This window comes from Nicotiana attenuata, chromosome 8 (genome assembly GCF_001879085.1).
Source record: "Nicotiana attenuata strain UT chromosome 8, NIATTr2, whole genome shotgun sequence".
Classification (NCBI taxonomy): domain Eukaryota; kingdom Viridiplantae; phylum Streptophyta; class Magnoliopsida; order Solanales; family Solanaceae; genus Nicotiana; species Nicotiana attenuata.
The window spans coordinates 36,326,380-36,331,914 of record NC_031996.1 but is presented as its reverse complement, the minus strand read 5'-3'; positions in this window follow the sequence as shown (position 1 = coordinate 36,331,914).

Here is a 5,535-nt window from a genome sequence, read left to right as displayed (position 1 = left end):
TGGCTTCGGGTTGATTATTGAGCTGGTTCGAGGTTAGTGGCTTGCCTAACCTTGTGTGGGGGACCTTCCCCTTAGTATTTGGTATGTCTGTTAATTGAAATGCCTTGTACGTAAGGTGACGAGTGCGTACTTGTGCAATTGTTGAAAAATCCGGTTGCCATTAAGTACTTAGAATTGTGTTTTCTCTTCATGTTTACACTACTTGCAAGTTAAGCCTGTTGTTAGCTTAGGGAAGCATGCCTATTCGATTTAACTACTTATTTGTTCTACTGCCCTATTTGAATTATGTGCAGCATGCTAGGTTAGACATACCTGCTTTACCTTGGTGTGAAATTTGATTGAATTGAGTATTCTTCTTGTTACTGCTGTGTATTTACTTTGGGACTACGGGACGGTATCCTGGGAGATCCCCCTGTATGTTTACTTTGGGACTACGGATTTGTACTCCGGGAGATCCCCCTGCACTTTTACATTGGAACTACGGGATTGCACCCGATAGATTCCCCAGTATTAAGTATTCATATTTGGGACCACGGATGTGGTATTCCGGTAGATCCCCGCGCATTTATGAGTTAGACTACAAGACTGCACCCGGAAGATCCACTGGATATTACATTTGGGGACTACAGGACGGTATCCTGGGAGATCCCCCGGCTGCTACCTCTGTGTTGAGCTGTATTTATTTACCGCGATTACTTGTTTCTGTTTTAGTTGTCGTTATCCTTTATATCCTGTGTTACTCTTACGGTTGTACTCATTTATACTGCTCTGTTCTACACTGTCGAACTTTATATTTTATTTAATCTCAGTAGGGCCCTAACCTTCCTCGTCACTACCCGACCGAGGTTAGGCTTGGCACTTACTGAGTACCGCTGTGGTGTACTCATGCCCTTCCTGCGCATGTTTCTCATGTGCAGATCTAGGTACCTCTACTCAGACTTACCATCCTTGAGGCGAGGCAATCTTTCGGAGACTTCGAGTTATATCTGCCGCGTCCGCAGACCGAGGAGTCTCTCTCCATTCTCTCTTGCAGTTACAGCCCCTCTGCATTTACATTGTTTTAGACATTTTGGAGTTAGAGCACTATGTAGTATCCTTAGCTTGTGATAATGAGATTCTGGGTTTTGGGAAACGTATTTGTTTTCGAGAGTTGAGATTGTGTATGTCGAGCGGCATTATTAAACACTTTTTTATTCACTATTTTGGGTTTTATCTGTTTTCCTTCCGCAATTTGGTTTATTTTTCTGCATTATTAGGCTTACCTAGTCGTAGGGACTAGGTGCCGTCACGATGGTTCACGGAGGGAGAACCAAAGTCGTGACAGTAGAGGTGACATAGGATCACCCTGCCTGAGGCCCCTCCTTCCTTCAAAGAACCCATGTCTATCCCCATTTACTTCTATTGTAAATTTTGTTTTTGTTACACAAGTAATTACCAATCTCACAAAAGTTCTTGGGGAACCATATCCATTCAATGCTTTCTCAGTGAAGTCCTAACTTACCATGTCATAGGCCTTTCTCAAATCAATCTTCATTAAACATCTAGGGGATGCTTTTCTGTTATAATGCCTCAACAGGTCCGGACAGATTAGTATTTTATGTATGAGAGACCTGTCCTGGACAAAGGCAACTTGACTCTCATTAACAATCAGTGGTAGTACATGTTTTGACCTGACATATAGCATCTTGGATATAAACTTCTATATCACATTGCAACAATATATAGGTCTGAACTCACTAGCATTCAGTGGTGTTGCTATCTTTAGGATCAAAGTAATCATTGTAGAGTTTAGTTGCTGCAAAAGTTTTCCATTAGCAAAGAATTCTAAAACAGCTTTAGTGATATCCTTTCCTAAAATGCTCCATGCCTTCTTACAAAAACCACTTCCATATTCATCGGGCCATGGGCTTTTGTTTGCATCAATATTGAACTGGCATACTTTACTTCCTTTTCAGTATATGGACTTAGCAATTGTAATTGATCACATGTAGTTATTATAAATCCATTCTTTAGGAAACTATTGAAAGCTTTAGTTATATTATTCTCCTTCCTTCCCAACATGTCCTGGTAATATTCCACCAGTAAATTAGCAATGTCAACTTGATTTGTTTGCATATTTCCCTGTTTATCCTTTAACTGAATGATAGCCTATTATAATTGTTTGTGTTTGATCACGGAGAAGAAATATTTGGTACATTCATCCTCCAGTTTGGTCTACGTAGCATTACTCTTTTATTTCAAAAATATTTCTGCTAGGTAAGATGTCCTCCTGAATTTTAAGTATTGCTTCTTTTCTTCATGTTGTAGGGCTGTATTTCCAGGTCTTGTGTGTAGGGCCTGTTGGAGTCGACATAAAACATTTATGGCCTCTTCTACTTTAGATAGAATATTTCTAAATTGTTGTCCATTTAGTGCTCTCGAACACCTATTTAGAGTTTTTAATTTCTTTATAACTCTCCACATACAACATTTATGTAGTTGTTGCTCCAAACTTCCTGTAATTTGTCCGGTAAAAGTGGGTGGCTAGTCCATACATTGCAGATTTTGAAAGGTCTTCTTTCTCTTCTAGACATCCTCAACAGGCTTAGTTTCATGGGATAATGATCACTAATCCCTTCTGGTAGGAAGTTTGCAATGAAAGCAGACATCTTACTTAACCATTCATTGTTGAGAAAGACCGAATCAATTTTAGAAAAGACCCTACTCCCCCCTTTATTATCATTCCAAGTATAACGACTGCCCTGATGAGGTAATTTCAGCAGGTTACAAGTGTCCACATAAGAGTGAAAGTCAACCACCTCATCCATACTCACTTGGCTACCCCCAATTCTATCTTCCAAGTTCAGCACAGAGTTGAAATCTCCTATGAGCACCTATGGTAGATTGTTTCCCCCACTCACTGCCTCCAAATAAATCCATAATGACCTCCTTTCTTCTCTTATGTTAAACCATATACTACAATTTTAGAAAATTCATCTATAGTGATATAGATTTCACCTTACAAGTTATTGCCTGAGTAGTCCCCCTCAGTAGTGTAATTGTATAGTTGTAACGACCTGACCGGTCATTTTGAGCTCTAGCGCGTCGTTCGGAAGTTTGAGACCTTGAGTAGCTTCACTTTAGGTATGATGACATGTACGTGTGGTCGGAATTTAATTCCGGGAAGTTCAGAGTCGATTCGAATGGAAAATTCTAATTTCAGAAGCTTTAAGTTGGAAGAATTGACTAAGATTTGATTTTTGAGTAAACGACTTCGGAATCGGGAATTTAAGGTTCCAACAGGTTTGTATGATGATTTTGTATTTGGGGATATGTCTGGATCGAGTTTTGGATGACCCGGGAGCGTTTCGACGCCTATCGTTGAAAGTTGGCCTTTTGGAAGGATTTCATAAATTTGGGTTGAAGTCTATTTCAATGTTATTGATATCTGTTTGCAATTCCGAGCCTGGGAATAGCTCCATATGGTGATTCTAGTCTTAGGAGCGCGTTCGGATGTGGATTTGGAGGTCTGTAGGTCATTTTGGGGTCATTTTACGGATATTGGAAATTGGAGGTGTTTGAAAGTTTGACTGAGAGTGGACTTTTTGATATTGAGGTCGGACCTATTTCAGAAGTTGGAGTAGGTCCGTAATGTCAAATGTGACTTGTGTGCAAAATTTTAGGTCAATCGAACGTGATTTGATAAGTTTCGGCGTAGAATGTAGAAGTTTGAAGTTCTAAAGTTCATTAAGCTTTAATTGGGGTGTGATTTGTGGTTTTAGCGTTGTTTGATGTGATTTGAAGGCTCAACTAAGTTTGTAATGTGTTTTGGGGCGTATTGGTATAATTGGTTAAGGTCCCTAGGGCCTCGGGTGGGTTTCGGAAGGTTAATTGATCCAATTTCAACTAGAGGAAACACTGAAGAATTTCTGGTGCTGGTGTCACCGCTTCTGTGGAAGCTTTATCGCAGAAGCGGCCTTGCAGAAGCGAGGTAGTGGAATGCAGAAGTGGCTTGGGCAGGGATGAACTGAAGTCGCAGGTGCGAAGATGATTCCCTCACCTGTGTGAACGCGGAAGCAGAAGCGGGCAGCTGGGGCATCTCCGCAGAAGCGGAATTTTCGCCGCACCTGCGGAACCGTAAAAGCGGTCTAGTGACCGCAGGTGCGAAGGCTGGGCTAGGCAGTGAGTTATTTTAAGACAGGATTTGGCCCATTTCTTTGATTCTCTCTCTGTTTGGGGTGATTCTTGTAGAGCTTCAAGTGGAGGTTTTCGTCACCAATGGCAAGGTAAGTTATCCACACCTATTGTGAGTTAAATACATATTTTTTTATGAATTCAAGCATGGCAATTCGTAGAAATTGTGAGAATTCGAAAGAAACCTAGAAATTGGTATTTTTTTTATTCGGAAAAGGGCCTGATATATCCCTCTACTATGATATATTGTTCAATACCGTCCCCCGTTATACTTTCCGTCCATTAAAGCCCTTACCGTCCAACAAAGTTCCATATGTGCCCTTATTTTAACGGCTGGGCCACGTGGCACGATCTGAGAAGACTAAGAACCCACTACACTAAATAAACCTGACCCGCCCCAATTCCCCTGCCCCGCCCGCCCGTTCCCAAAACATAACAACTAAGTAAATACACTAAAATCCCAGTAAAAAACACATAAACAAAAGATAAAAAAGTGAGAAAAAGTAACGACGAACGGGATGGTTTCCATCTAGGGTTTCCATCAGTGACAAAATTGCGGATCTGAGACTCAAAAAGGTGAGTTATTTCTTACAAAATTTCATGATTCAGCTAAGTAAAGTTGTGTTTCTGCTAATTTTGTTGAAGAATGTTCGATTTCTACCTGATGTTTCGAGCTAGGGTTTTTTTTCCTGGTAAATGTGCATATCAGAATGTTATTATACATGATTCCTACTATGTAGTTTGTCGATTTAAAGTTATTTTGTCGTGCATGTACATCTTTTGAGGTGGTCCTTTAATTTCTGATTTCTGATGGTCTATTATTGGTTTGAGTTGTGTCTTTTTGCTCATGTATGGTCGAATGGGGTCCAAATATCCCTTATGTATGTGACTAAGTACATTGGAAAGTGGTAGCTATGCATTCTTTATTGTAATGTTCTGCATTCTTTACTGGTTTTTTCCCAATGTTATGCTTTCTTTACTGGTTTTTTCCCATTCTTTATTATTTCATTTCTGATTTCTTTATTAAGTGGCGTCCATTTTGTATAATGTTTATTACATTGTCTTATTTATGTTTGTAGAGGGTTCTTGCTGACCTAGTTTTCAATTATGGGGGTGACTGGATTCAAGAGCCACACCTAGTCTATTCAAAAAAGTTGGTCCACATCTGGAAAGAAAAGGATTCTGACCTATTGTCCTTTAAAGATATAGTAGATGAATACATTCTTCTGTTACTGTATATAGGGGCACAACAATTAATAATTGCTGGCCCATCTGGTAAGTATTATGAAGTTGAAGGAGATATAGGGATTAGGAAGTTGTTGGCCCTTGTCTGTGATGAATTTAAGGTACTAAATGTCTATG